We start from the raw sequence: 15,712 nt of genomic DNA on the forward strand, positions 1-15,712 counted from the left end.
TTACAGCTTTTTTAATGGTACCTGGGTGTGGATGAGACTCTCCTCTCCTGTACACCCGGGTACGATCCGCACATTAGAACGTGCCAATTACGCAAGTACAGATGCAGTCTTGCGGAATTGGCGCGTTCTAATGCAAGTCAATGGCGGCGAAAGCGCAGCACTTCCGCAAAATAATTGGTAGTGCTGCGTTTTTTTCCGCAATGATAATCCGCAGCAGAAATGTCCGCAGCATGTGCACAGCACATGCGGATTATCATTGGGGAACATTGCTGCCCTTCTACCATGCGTTTTTAATGCAAGCTGCAAAAACGCTGCAGAAACGCATTAAAAACGCATCGTGGGCACACAGCCTTATGGGGTTTTGCAGCAGCTGAAGTGTGTATTATGTTCTGCAGTAGCTGAGGAGTGTGTTATGATGTTCTGCAGCAGCTAAGGTGTACATTATGAGGTTCTGAAGCAGCTAAAGTGTGTATTACGAGGTTCTGCAGCAGATGAGGTATGCATTATGATGTTCTGCAGCAGGTGAGGTGTGTATTATGAGGTTGTGCAGTAGCTGAGGTGTGCATTATGATGTTATGCAGCAGCTGAAGTATGTATATGCAATCTACTACATCTGAGTGTCCGCCCCTAGGAAGGCGTACACGCCCGAAAATGAGGCACGGCAGAGCATACGTTTGCTATGCTCTGTAGTGCATCATTATAGTCTATGTTTAGAGGACAGTCACTGACATCACTCACAGCTCTCTGCCTGCTCCCCGGCCATCACTCCCCCCTGAACTCAATTGTATTTGTGTCTGGACGTGAATACAATTGCTGTGTGTGCCGCCCGGGACAGGGGCAGAGAAGCTGCAATCACTTACGGCCTGCGCCTTGTCGAAGAAGGCGCACATAGGTGACGCTGGATGGCGCGATGGAAGTGACGTTATTGCGCCATCCAGCGTCCACTGCTGCACTTCACAGAAGAGGAGACTGTGGATGGGAGCCGGTATTATGTGAGTATAATTTTTTTTTTAATTCTTACATTACTAATTACATTTTAAAGGCACCATGTGGGGACATGCTGCAAAAGACCGGAGAAGAGGGAGGTCTGTAGAGACCAGCTGTGGAAGTGAAAAGTCATCATGTCATCTAGACAAGATGGGGGGGATGAAAAGAAAGAGACTACTCCAGAGAAGATATAATCTATAAGGTACCTTGATGTAAATGTTTATTTGTGATACTGACTAATTCTCATCAGTACTGTGATTCCTGTATGGACCGCAGTCTGATGATGGCTGATCATAACAACTCCTAGTATCCCCTTACCATTGTTAAGGACATACTGGGAGTTGTAGGTTCACACGATACAATTATTTATGGGATGACTTGATATTACAACTGATCGTTGTACTAAGCTTGGTTCTTGTATTCAAGTAATCTTGGTTCTGGTCATGTATTCATGTACTTATGGTGGTTCTGGTGACGTATTCATGTACTGATGGAGGTTCTGGTGATGTAGTAATTTACTGATTGTGGTTCTGGTGACGCAGTCAAGTACTGATGGTGGGTCTATTGATGTATTTATGTGCTGATGGTGGATACAGTGATGCATTCATGTACTGATGCTGGGTCTGGTGACGTATTCATGTACTGATGGATGTTCTGGTGACGCAGTTAAGTACTGATGGTGGGTCTGTTAATGTATTCATGTACTGATGGTGGATATAGTGATGCATTCATGTACTGATGGTGGTTATGGTGATGCATTCATGTACTGATGGTGGTTCTGGTGACGTATTTATTTACTGATGACGTTTCTGGAGCCATATTCATGTACTCAATGGCTCTGGTGCTCTATTTATGTACTAATGATGAGTTTAGCTTCGTATTCATTTACTGATGATGGTTCTGGTGATGAATATATCACCCAAATCATCATCACTACATGAATACAGCACCAGAACAGCCATCACTACATAAATATGTCACCAGAACCGGAATACATCACCAAAACCACCATCAGTTTTGCGTAAGCTGTATTTGTCGCATGGTGGACGCAAAAAAACAACAGACTTATCCCTTTATTTATAATGGGGGTCTGTTTATTTTCAATTAGGGTATTTGTCCACAGCTGGACACCTTTATTGAAATTAAACAGACCTGATTATAGTTATAACTATCCTTGGGTTTGACATTCTACCTCAATCACACAAATGACTGGCAGCCACCATGGCTTTGGGCAAGCACAGTGATCTTTTGCATTTGTGACACTGCATACGCAAAATCTGAGCAGCTCAGTGCTAGCAAATAGCACACATAGGAGAAGCTATGTGCATGGCCAAAATACTAGTATCAAAAACATCTGACCTGTGGGGAAGATAACATCACACCACTGATATGATTAAAAATGCTTTAATGGCTTCTAGCTTTGATCAACACTTAACAACTTTTAAAAAATTCCCACCACTCAGCCTGTGATCTCCCCCTCCACCCTCTCTGTAACAGAGAAGGAGAACAATCATCACCAGCAATCAGCCCCTGCAATGAAGCAGAACTGAGAGCTCACTTCACGCTCAGGAGAGATCACTACAGCTCCTCCTTGTGGTTGGGGAGTTTGGACACTTTACAGCACATTTCTCAAGTTACACACTATAGAAATGATCCCTGAAAGTATAGTCTTAACCTCTTCCTAGCCGTGATGTCCTCTGAGTGATAGGACCCTGTGTGTAACATTAGGGAGACATCACATAACATGACACATAATGACCCTGTGAGCCCGGATACTTTGTGAGTGATCAGAGACGTGACTTCAGAGTAACTAGAGGCTTCTATACTTGTATAAAAGCCGGAAGACATGACACCCATAATGCATCTGCTGTTTTCTGTAAATTAGCATATGGGAATTCAAGCAGCCAGTGGGAGACAAGTTCCCCTCTGTTGCTCCGCCTATTCCCCTGCACTGATCAGGTGACTGCCCTGCACGTGCCGCCCCTCCTTCACCCACATTTCCTGTCCTAGGCACCTCTGCATGGTAAAGACAAGCATGGCTTATAGGAAGGAAGTACAGGACCAGTCAGGGGATATAGTCAGGGCTGGTAACACACACAAACGCCTCCTATTCACTATTTATTCCAGTATTAGCCGTATTATTCTTCACATTCCTTGTCTTCAGACAGCGACTGAACTCAATGCTCAAACAGCAAGAAGGTCCCCCTCCCCCTCCCCCCATACTGAGCCGCAGCTTCAGGATGGAGGACTGTCACAGCATGACCAGGCAGATCTGTTCTTTACAGTGTCACAAGTTTCCTAGGCTCCAGGACAGCAGAACTGACTACTGATACTGAGACCTGAGAGCCGGGGAGTTCTCCAGGCATTACTAGTCACATCTGGCATTCTGCAGCCTAGAGAAGCTATGTGTGTGGAGGACAAATACAAGGCTGCTCGTCATTCAGAGTCCTGGGAAGCTGGGTGACAAGTCCGGATACATGGGGGATGTATCACTACTAGTGTTCAGCGAGTATGTTCTGTTAACCCTTTCTCCGAGTATGCTCGGGCCGAGCACCGAGTAGTTACAGCTGCTCGGTGATGTGGTTGAATCGCTCCCGTGTGCATGATTTGCAACTGTTTGACAGTTTTATTACATGGGAGGAATGTCTATTAAAGTCAATGGCCGAGAATTTGCAGCGTAATCGCGGTGCGTGTGGTACCCGGGATAAAGAGGAGACTACAACTCCTCTTCATCCCGGCTACCGCGCGGTAAAAAGTTAAAAATAAACAAAACCTGTATATTCACCTCTCCGGCGGCCCCCGGTCTGCTCCCGCCCACGTCCTCTCATTTAGTCACCTGATGGTCACGCGACCGCTGACGTCGGCGGTCAGGTGATAGTCGCGTGACCATCAGGTGACTAAATGACGTCACCGCAGGTCCTTACAGTACACTGCGGGACGCTGAAGAGAGAGGATCGCAGGATCGCCCTTCGGGAGCAGACTGGAGGAGACCAGAGAGGTGAGTATACAATTTTTTTTTTATTTTTAACGTTTTAATTCTCTTTTTTTTACTATAGATGCTGCATTTAAAGCATCAGTTGTTCATACATTATAAATCCATGCCGGTTGCATGGATTTATATTGTGTGACCAACTTGTCAAGCACTTTCCAAGTGATGCTAAAATCGCTTGGAAAACTGCTTGAAAAAACGCATGTAAATCAGTATGCGTTTTTTTCTGCCAGAGAGAGGCAAAAACGCTCTGCATCAAATCTGCTACGTGGGCACATAGCCTAACAGTGGCGACTAACTGGCTGCAGAGGACACCTGAGATAACAATGCCTGGAGAGCCCCAGCACCCTCTTTAAGGTTTCAAACTGATAAAATAGAGTCAAGAAAAAGAAAGATGTTTAAATTTAATGCAACTCTGATGCTAGCATTCAGAATACAAACGGCATGTCTTATTAAATAAATCTCTTAGACCTGATGAGGCTGGTGTATTTATTGCAATTATTATGTGAAAATCCATTGCTAAATGGTTATATAAAGCTTTTTCAAATTTTTACTCATTCTTTCCCCTCCCAGCCTGACTATCAGCCCCTCAGTACCCCCCTCACTGCTGAAATCTCACACTGCTCAGCGTAATCTGACGAAAAAATGCACTTTCTTCAGAGTAATGTGGTCGATCCTTGTGGGCAGTTTATATGTTCTTTGATTTTGGCTTGGATTACATGTGTATTGTTTAATCAAACATTTATCATTACACTGCACACTACAAGTAATAATCAGGGTTATCGTTCGATTAGTGGTAACATATCACATGGTTAAAAAAAAAAGCTAATTACTGACGCTTTTGGCCACTAAATATATGTGGTTCACTTTTAAAAACCACACAGCTGAATACACTATAATATACGATGGGCCCTACTTGTTTCTTACCCTTATGCACAATAATACTAGAGTCACAGGTCCCCTCACAGCATCCCTATGTGATAGTATGGTCAGTGACAGCGTTCACGTTGTGGCCGAGAACAGTAGTGGCCAGCTACCGCGGTGGTAGTCACATTCCCTATCATACAATTATATGATTTTGCAGCAGAAAGAGATGTCTCACTCACAAAACCACATGACTTTGAGTAGAACTGCAGTTCCTCCTGCAACATTGCATGGTGTGGGGTTAATTTAACGGCTTAGTTTGATTTTACTTTAAAGGGAACTTGACAAGTCCCCCATGTCCTCCAACCCACCATCAGTTCTCCATTCCTTATAAACACCCTGCCTAACAAGCACTTTATAGTGTTTAACATATTAACAGATCTTAAAAAAGTATTTTTACAGTCCATTTTTATTATGCAAATTAATCTTTTGAGTAGTCCATGGAGGGTTTGCTTCCACAGACTAGTTGTCCCACTCAGCATGTTATCCTGCCCCTGTTGGCGTGATAACATGATTTGCAAGCATTAAATGAAGTTAATAGGAATGGATTTCTTCGCGTCCCCCGGACGAGAAGCTTGGCAAAACTAATTTAATAAAAATCTATTACAAAGCAAGTAAACCTCTAATATGGGCCATACAGGTAAGTATAGATTCACATTTCTATCACCTGTATGCCCATATTAGAGGTCTGATAGGTCCCAGGGGGTGACAGATTCACTTTCAGACAGGTTATTCATAAAGGAAAAAAAGAAATGCTGACGGTTTAGAGGTCATGGGGGACATGTAAGGTTCCTTTAAAACTCTAAAATTCATATTTTCACCATTGATTAAAAGGAATAAGTCAGCAGGTTTTTGCTATGTAATCTAACAGCATCACATGGTAGAGACAGAGACCCTGATTCAAGCAATGTATCACTTAGTTTACTGGGTGCAGCAGTTTTCTCTGCTGCAGAACTAGCAGAGCTTGGAATGCTGACCTGTGAATCACTCGCCCACACCAATGATACATAGTGTATAGAGAAAACTGACAATTGACAGAAAGCTGCTAATCAGTGGTGGGGCTTGGTTGGACCAGGAGGGGCGAAACATCAACTCCTGTAGTGATAATCTCCTGCTGATAAAATACTGTATTGAAGCAGCAACACACAGTCTAATAATTGACACATCACTGGAATTAAGGTCTCTTCCACTATCAATGATTACATAGTAAAATCCTGCTCACAGATTCCTTTTAAAGGGACATTTACGCTGCCAGATAATCGTTAAAGAGCGTTGGTGTGTAAATAGGTTGCCGATCACGTGACGAACAAGCAAAATGCTCATTCTTCTGGTGAAATTATCTTTTATGCAGCATCATCATTCACGGTGGTGCATTGTCTTGTGTAAGCACGACTTGCACTGCCGAGAACAATGGCAGCTTGTGTAAACAGGCATTCAAATGACCACTGATTGTTAGAACTTTACTGATCGGTGGACATAGGGTGATGCCGGTCTGTCTGTGTAAATGGACCTTTACCCTTTTGATACTAGGATGACCAAGGAGTACATGGTTGGTACATAGGCACTTCTTTGCAAAAAGACATCTGAAAGTGTTAATCTCAGTGTCCACTGATAAGATCAGCCCACTGTTTAGAAAGAGGCTCCATGGGGGGATGTCATATGGTCTCAAGGATATAAAACTTTGTGTTAGGCATAACTGAAATCAGCAATATGGAAAGTCTAGTCTTTTGTGCATTTGGGTCTAGGCAAGGAGGGCTCACCCAGATGTGGCGACTCTGTATAACATTACTGCCTTTTTTGATCTTATGACCTTTTGATATTCAGTATGCTTTGTATTACCTTGTATACATCTTTTGCAATATTCCATCTATATATATTCCATTGTATTTTTTATTATCATTTCAGAAAACTGTATTATTTTATTTACCCACTGTGTGTGAATCTATTATTAAACAGAAATAAAGGCACCATTCCAGCAGATTTTTTTTTTCAACGCTGGAGTGGTGCTTCTAATGTAAGGTATCTCTTCCAGTCTTATACTCACCCTTCGGTGTCTTCACCTTTTTTCTACCCTACTCCGTTCCCGCAGCACTATCTTGTTACTGCAATATCTGGCTGGTCGGCAGTCAGGAGTTACGTCACCAGCTCTCAATGCTAGTCTATGAGAGCCAGAACGAGGCCAGAACAAGACTCTCATAGACTTGTATTGATCTCCGTCTCCCTCACACAACGTGACACATAATGACCCTATAGAAGCTTCTATACTTCTGTAATGTCTCCATAATCCTCCAGATCACAGGTGTCTCTAGTCCTAACCTGCATATGTTATTTTAACCAGCCAATGGGAAACACCCTGAGCCCGTGGCTCCTCCTATATATCGAGACATTCAAGTCTTGTGATATGTGTGAATGAACAGTCAAGATGATAGAAAATCTCCAGCTAAATAAGTTTAAAAATAAGATTAAAAATAAAATAATACAAAAAAATACAGCATCTTAATCACCCCACTTCTTCCCAGTTGAAAATAAATAAATAAAAAAATAATTAGAAAAAGCATTGGTATTGCTTTGTCCATAAAAGTACAACATTTGAAAACAAAACTGCTTAAGTCATAAGATGAACATCTTAAAAAAAATTAATAGATGAATTTCTTTTTTTGGTAAATTTGCATTTTATTGCATGAAATAAGTATTTGATACAATAGAAGAACAGAACTTAATATTTGGTACAGAAACCTTTGTTTGCAATTACAGAGGTCAGACATTTCCTGTAGTTCTTGACCAAGTTGGCACGCACTGCAGCAGGGATTTTGGTCCACTCCTCCATACAGATCTTCTCCAGATCTTTCAGGTTTCGGGGCTGTCACTGGGCAACATTGAGTTTCAGCTCCCTCCAAAGATTTTCTGTTGGGTTCAGGTCTGGAGATTGGCTAGGCCACTCCAGGACCTTGTAATTCTTCTTAAAAAGCCACTCCTTAGTTGCCCTGGCTGTCAGTTGAGTCGGTTTCTAACCGTTTGTGCAGACACATGCACATTTGTGGCCAGCTGGAGGTCATTTTGCAGGGCTCTGGCTGTGCTCCTCCTTGCACAAAGGCGGAGGTAGCCGTCCTGCTGCTGGGTTGTTGTCCTCCTACGGCTCCCTCCACGTCTCTTGGTGTACTGGCCTGTCTCCTGGTAGCGCCTCCAGCCTCTGGACACTACGCTGACAGACACAGCAAACCTTCATGTCACAGCTCGCATTGATGTGCCATCCTGGATGAGCTGCACAACCTGAGCAACTTCTGTGGGTTTTAGAGTCCGTCTCATGCTACCACGAGTGTGAAAGCACAACCAACATTCAAAAGTGACCAAAACATCAGCCAGAAAGCATTGGTACTGAGATGTGGTCTGTGGTCCCACCTGCAGAAACACTCCTTTATTGAGGGTGTCTTGATAATTGCCAATAATTTCCATCTATTGTCTATTCCATTTTCACAGCAGCATGTGAAATTAATTGTCAATCAGTGTTGCTTCCTAAGTGGACAGTTTGATTTCACAGAAGTTTGATTTACTTGGAGTTATATTTTGTTGTTTAAGTGTTCCCTTTATTTTTTTGAGCAGTGTATATATATATATATATATATATATATATATATATATATATATATATGTATATATATTTAAGTATTCTATTCTTCTTGGGGTTGTGGGTACGTGGTTTGACACAGAGAGCAATGGGTAACATATTAGGCTTTGTATAGTGATAGGCTATTTATTGATTTCTAACTTTTTCCTTATATGCGTTTTCTTTATTTCTCATCACTGTTTATGGATCCCTTTTACATCATGTTTGGTGGAACCTTTATATTTCTTATTACAATCAGTGTTTGCATTATTATCTGCTTCCTCTAGTTCTGCCCCTCCTTACACGATGTGTGCAGACCTCGTCCCCCATATACCTGAGTCTTCCCTTCTGACTTTACTATTTATATATGTCTTTTGCCATTTTATTATTTTCAAGAAACCTTATTGATTATTATAGTTGGACTTATGACTCCATCTTTTCTTCAGGACTTATGTTTAGTTTTAGGAGTTTTTCCCCATATAATCAGGCTATATTGAGGTTTATGGCCTCCCAATTTTTTCTTTGTGCTACCTTATGGGTCCAGATGATATTGATTACACTATATGGTAATAAAATTAGATTTATTAACCAAAAGTGCTGTAAAAAATACAGCACAAATGTTATTCTACATTCTTTCATTGTTTTTGCAGTTTCTCATTACTTTCAATGGGTAAAAAAAGCTGCAGTGCTCAAAATCAGTCAGGAAAAACAAGCAATGGTGTGCTATGCGCATCAGAAACCTCATTGCTTTTGCTGATACTATAAAACAAAGAAGCTTTTCCGCCCAGATAAATGCACCAAAAATAATCCTGCAAATACGCAATGTGTGATAAAAAACCTTATTAGTATAGATGATTGATATCAGATTGATGCGGATCTGCCATCTCCACCACAGCTGCCTTCATTGCCGGCAATGGCTGCATGTATCAGTAGTGGGACTTCTGCCCTGTACAGTGATCTTCTCCTGTGTGCACCACTTGTCAGCTCAGCCCTATAACATGGCACATTACCATATGCTAATTTACAGAGAACAGATGCATTATGGGTGTCATGTCTTCCTGCTCTTATACAAGTATAGAGGCTTCTAGTTACACTGAAGTCACTCTCTGATCACTCACAAAGTATCCGGGCTCACAGGGTCATTATGTGTCAGGTGTGAATGTCTCCCTAATGTTACACACAGGGCCCTATCACCCGGAGGACATTACGGGCAGGAAGAGGTTAAGACTATACTTTCAGGGATCATTTCTATAGTGTGTAACTTGAGAAATGTGCTCTAAAGTGTCCAAACTCCCCAACCACAAGGAGGAGCTGTAGTGATCTCTCCTGAGCGTGAAGTGAGCTCTCAGTTCTGCTTCATTGCAGGGGCTGATTGCTGGTGATGATCGTTCTCCTTCTCTGTTACAGAGAGGGTGGAGGGGGAGATCACAGGCTGAGTGGTTGGGTTTATGTAATGTAATAAGAAGAGATACAATGGGTAAGAAAAGAACCACAAACATTGTAATGAGTTCTGTTATCACAACATTCTCTGCATGATAAAGAAAACCTTATACATTTTAAGGATTTTGTATGATAATGACAGAGCCTCATTTTACATTTGTGATCCGTGTCAGTAATAATGTAGTAATAACTCTGAAACACTTTGATATATCCCAGTGATTCTGAGATTGTTTGTTTGTGACTTTATATTAGTGGTAAATTTTGGTTGATATTGTTTGCATTTATTTATGAATATCAAAAAGGTGACAAAAAATTGTGAAAATTTTGCTATTTCAAACTTTGAATTTTTATGCCAGCCCAGGTCTCACAACATCACCCCTCTTGCCGCCAACGACTTTCTGCAGCGGCGACCCTGCTCCTGTGACCCCGCTTCACTGCCGCCATCCCCCCTACTGAGCTAAGACGAACCCCTATTTTCACATAAAAAATTATTTTTTACCTATTTTCCTCCACTAAAATTGGGGTGCGTCTTATGGTCCGCTGCATCTTATAGTCCAAAAAATAAGGTAATTATAGAATTATGAGTTACTCTGTAACATATTTATTGTTTGTACGTGTCCCCTCTGAATTGTAAAGTGCTGTAGAATATGATAGCTCTATAGAAATAAAAATATTAATATTAAATGTAGAATAACATGACAAAAACAGGTGCAATGTTTAAAGGGGTGGTCCAAACCTAACATTTATTTTAATCCTAAATGTCTGTTTAATGTAATAATCTACCGTATATACTCATGTATAAGCTGACTTTTGCAGCACATTTTTTGTGGTAAAATTAGGTTCCTCGGTTTATTTTCGGGTCAGCTTATACTCAAGTGTATACGGTAATCAGTTTTCTAATATACTTTGATTAAAAATTACCTATTGTTTCCACACTATGTTATCTAACTATTTTATTTTTTTTACTACTTCATGTTTCATAATGCTTCATGTGAGAACCCCCAGTGCATGCTGGGTACGAGTCATCATCAGGTGGCAGAGGCTGTGGTCATTGTCACAGCATTTACTCGCGCCTTGAAACAAAGGGAGATCAGTAAGGTCTATTTCAGAGGATAGGCTAGTCCCTGCTCTACTGAAATGCGTCGGGGGTCAATTCCGACATATGTTTAGTAGGATCTTGTCACTGTGCTCATCACTTCTCATCAGAGCTGGCAAGCAAGCACACGGTCACTACTGCACAGTGACAAGATGTTATTGAGCATTCATCGGAATTGACAACTGATGCATGCAGTAGAGCAGGGACTAGCCCAACCCCTGAAATGGACGTTACTGATGACGCTTCGGTTCAGGGTGGGGGTAGTGACCGCTGTAATGATGCTACTTAATAAAGTATGCGGCAGAGCTGTGTTAGTGCAAGGAGTGCGATCCTTTGCTTTCAATTAAAGAGCAGCTGAAGAGGGTTTGGGATCCCGAAACCCGGACTTTCTGCCAAACTTGGGCTTTTTCGGAGCTGGGGAGGGCACTTATAAAGAGCAGCCCCACATTAGTGATAGGTACTCTATAAATCAGGGGTGGGGAATCTTTTTTCTGCCAAGGGCCATTTGGATATTAATACCATTATTTGGGGGCCGTAGAAATTGTGAACTAACTCCGCCCACAAAGTACGTCCTGATGGCACCGGTGTCGGGATGTAATCCTTCACTGCACGCGCCTCAGAGCTCAGTAGTGAACGCTGTTTGCGTGCTCACCTAGCGAGAAGAACTTAATGGGCCAGTGGCCGACAAAATACAGCTGCCGGCCCAAGCACTGTGGTCTCCGAAAATGTGCCCAGGAGCCGGATAAAGGGCCATTGATTGATATTTGCTTCATTATATGATGTCTTGAAGTTATCTGGAATGAAGCATTTCTGCACTATAAATGATCTAACAAGTTTCCTGATTCTACAGTACAAATCCAGGGATACCAAATTTGTGCATGTTAGCGGTCTAAATAAATAGTTAATTTCAGAAAAAAAACATAATTTTGTCAGTGTCTCCAATTTTTTTAGAAAGGGGGTGTTTTGCTGAGCACTGTTCTGGAACTCTATGATGAAAGCTTCACTGATTTTCTAAGAATTTGGATGGTCTGTGTTGCGGTGGAATCGGTCACATGTTGGTGAATTCTGCACTTTATTTCTCATAAGTAAAATTGATTGCAATATATCATACATGTGGTATAAGAGATCAACCTGTCTGCTTTTCCTTCTATTCTCCCAGTAACAGAATTGAGGAACCGGATGCACAGGTGTGTAGGTCAGTGAAGACATATTATATCCCTGGTGCTATTTTTGTATGGATGTCATTCTATATACAAATAGCAAAAAGACTGTCACTTCCAAATCAGAAAACTGGTGTGTACAGGTGCATGCTAAAAGTAACCTTCTCTATACATAACTAACAAATAAAGTTGCACTCTATAGTACTAAAGCATGTATCCATGAAATACATGAATTTTGAATAGCATTACTGCTCTAGATAAGAAAAAATGGAGATGATTAGCACATAATTTGGCCAATTCATGCCCAGCAGCCAACGACAAAGCTACTCTTAGTTCGCACCTGTACACACCAGTCTTCTTATTTGGAAGTGACAGTCTGTCTTTTGATTTTTATATATAGGCTCCATGATTGAGCGCTCCACCCTCCAGCCTGTGATGGTTTTAATTGCAGCAGGATCCTACCCATAAATCAGGGCTGTGGAGTCGGAGTCGGAGTCGGTACGAAATGGACTGACTCCTAAAATATATAATAAACTGGGTACAGTAGTTCAATGCAGTTTGTGGGGAATATTTTTTCATAAGAATTTGGGAAAGTTATGAAATGTCCTATAAATGTCTGTCCTATTCCTGATCTAAGGGTCTAGACTTTTAGCTGAGATAAATCAGTGCTACAGTAAAGTTATCACTTAAACATGAGCCATGTATGAGGGAGTCGGAGTCATGGAAATTGAGGAGTCGGAGGTTTGGCTTACCGACTCCACAGCCTTGCCATAAATGTAGGCTGTAGCCTAGGACAGAATTCACATTAGATAGGTTCCCAGCAACAGGAGATCTCCTTGCCGTTGGCTAATGGGCATGAATTAGCCAAATTATTTGCTAAGCATCTCCGTGTTTTCTTATTATCTAGAGCAGTAATGCTGTTCAAATCTAATATATTTCATGTTTACAAGCTATAGATCTACAGAGTGCAACTTTATTTGTTTGTTTATTCTCTAAGGTCCATCACTTTTTTATTTTTCCATCGAAGGATCAAGAAATTATTTCTTTCAAGCTGAGCTGTCCTTTTTAATGGTGACATTCTGATCACTTGTTACGTTTTGTATGAGCCGCACAGTAATCATAGATTGGACTTTTGTGGATGCAGCAATATATATGCTTTTTTCCCTTTATTTTTAACAGATTTTTTTTTCTTTAAATGTTAAAAGTATTATATTTCTGAATTTTAAAAGTTTACTTGGCTGGAGGTTGTGGATTATCTTGTCTCTTCATTCACAGGTGACAAGACCTGATCTTCTGATATGTAGATTATGTAGGAGGAGCTGCAGGCTTAGTGTTTCCCATTGGCTGGTTGGAATGACATATGCAGATTAGGGCTAGAGACATCTGTGATTTGGAGGATTATGGAGCCGTTATACAAGTATAGAAGCTTCTATAGGGTCATTATGTGTCAGGTGTGAATGTCTCCCTAATGTTACACACAGGGCCCTATCACCCAGGGGACATCACGGCTAGGAAGAGGTTAAGACTATACTTTCAGGGATCGTTTCTATAGTGTATAACTTGAGAAATGTGCTCTAAAGTGTCCAAACTCCCCAACCACAAGGAGGAGCTGTAGTGATCTCTCCTGAGCGTGAAGTGAGCTCTCAATTCTGCTTCATTGCAAGAGCTGATTGCTGGTGATGATCCTTCTCTGTTACAGATAGGATGGATGGGGAAATCACAGGCTGAGTGGTTGGGTTATAGTTTTATTGCTGTGTTAAAAATAGATTAAAGCTCACTAGTAATGTTAATAGCTTCTTCTGACAGAAAGTGCATTTGTTTTTTTAGTAGCTTATTTTATTAACAAGCAAAGATTTAGTATTGTTATGTTGTAAATTGCTAGATAAATAGATTGGAATGCCGTGCAAAGTGCACAATTGTCTGCAGAAAATTGCTACCAGCTCCCATCATCCTGAGCGACACAGCCAGAAGTGATGTTGCATCTCAGAGCAGAGAGATCATGTTCAGAGCTATGGCAGCTGCTGTCTGGGATGGTGTTATCTCATTAGAAGTGGGTTCCCTGCTTCTGCTGTGCAGGGAATCCAAGGGGTTAGGCTTCTCCTTGTGGAAAGTGAAATGCCTAGTGTGACATGTTAATGTGAGGAGGCTTTTAAGCCTCGCAATGCCTTAAGCCTTCACTGATGAGACTCCACAACTGAAACACCGTGTCTGCAAATTGAGATTCTGGTTTGGCTTTTATGGTAAGTCATACTGCAAGGCTCGTTAAAGGGTCGAAATATTGACTTTTAGGATTACAACTTCCAATAGGTGGCACTAGAGTCCTTTTCTCTGAATAGGCAATTTGCATATTGCATCTTTGGTGTCTTTCACTATCACACTGGTTTCTCCTCGGCAGGCTCGTTGGAATCTATTTTTAAATCAATTTAATTTTGTTATTTCGTACCGTCCAGATTCTCGTAATGGGAAAGCTGATGCTTTATCCTGAATCCATGCTGCGGATTCCGTACCTGGAGCCCCGTCCAAGACCTATCTGATGCCAACTTCATCGGAGTTATCCACGATCAGTACTTGTGGAAGGAGTTCAAGTAGGCCTATGATGGTGATGTATTTCTGGCCAATCCACCTGTTGATAATAATCTTGTCCTTAAGGGTGGCATGTGGTTCAGAGATTGACGTACCTACATCCCTGAGGCGATCCATCTGCAGATCCTCAAGTTGGTCCATGACTCCAAGGTGTCTGGTCACAGGAGGTGTACAGAAGACACAAGAGTTCCTAATCCGATTTTTCTGGTTGCCGACTTAGTTGAAGGATATATGGGAACCTAGACACTGATCAGAATTGAAATATGAGATACATGGTTCAATCTTTAAGGAACTAAGCCACTAAACTAATAACCTACTGAGAGATGACTTCATGCTCAAGAAAGTTCACTTCAGCTCCTCCTTGTGGTTGGGGAGTTTAGACACTTTAGAACACATTTCTCAAGTTACACACTATAGAAATGATCCCTGAAAGTATAACCTTAACCTCTTCCTAACCGTGATGTCCTCCGGGTGATAGGACCCTGTGTGTAACATTAGGGAGACATTCACACCTGACACATAAAGGCCCTATAGAAGCATCTATACTTGTATAATGGCTCCATAATCCTCCAGGTCACAGATGTCTCTAGCCCTAATCTGCATATGTCACATCAATAAGTCAATGGGAAACTCTCTGAGCTTGTAGCTCCTCCTACATAATCTACATATCATGACAAGATGATCCACAACAAGAAAAAAACCCTGCGGGTTCAAGGTGCTCACTAAACATCTGGATAAGTTCCTTGAGGGGTGAAGTTTCCAAAATGGGGTCACTTGTGAGGGATTTCCACTCTTTAGGCACATCAGGAGTTCTGCAACTGCGACATGGGGTCAGCTACAGTACAGACCAAAAGTTTGGACACACCTTCTCATTTAAAGATTTTTCTGTATTTTCATGACTATGAAAATTGTACATTCACACTGAAGGC

At 41.6% G+C, this 15,712-nt stretch overlaps 3 non-coding genes and 1 pseudogene across 3 annotated transcripts; 2 read left to right on the forward strand and 2 right to left on the reverse strand.

Annotated features, from left to right (window-relative positions):
• Positions 1–2,441: 2,441 nt before the first annotated feature.
• On the reverse strand, positions 2,442–2,659 carry LOC141253226 (small nucleolar RNA U3). Its single transcript, XR_012314324.1, has one exon. It is a non-coding gene; the product is annotated as a small nucleolar RNA U3 (small nucleolar RNA).
• Positions 2,660–9,727: 7,068 nt separating this feature from the next.
• LOC141256554 (small nucleolar RNA U3) lies at positions 9,728–9,945 on the forward strand. The gene has a single exon (XR_012317508.1). It is a non-coding gene; the product is annotated as a small nucleolar RNA U3 (small nucleolar RNA).
• Positions 9,946–13,721: 3,776 nt separating this feature from the next.
• LOC141253581 (small nucleolar RNA U3) lies at positions 13,722–13,933 on the forward strand. Its single transcript, XR_012314666.1, has one exon. It is a non-coding gene; the product is annotated as a small nucleolar RNA U3 (small nucleolar RNA).
• Positions 13,934–15,028: 1,095 nt separating this feature from the next.
• On the reverse strand, positions 15,029–15,225 carry LOC141253615 (small nucleolar RNA U3; annotated as a pseudogene).
• Between the last annotated feature and the right edge of the window lie 487 nt (positions 15,226–15,712).

This window comes from Phyllobates terribilis, unplaced genomic scaffold (assembly GCF_046119375.1).
Source record: "Phyllobates terribilis strain yellow unplaced genomic scaffold, ASM4611937v1 Scaffold_2__4_contigs__length_985480577, whole genome shotgun sequence".
NCBI lineage: Eukaryota > Metazoa > Chordata > Amphibia > Anura > Dendrobatidae > Phyllobates > Phyllobates terribilis.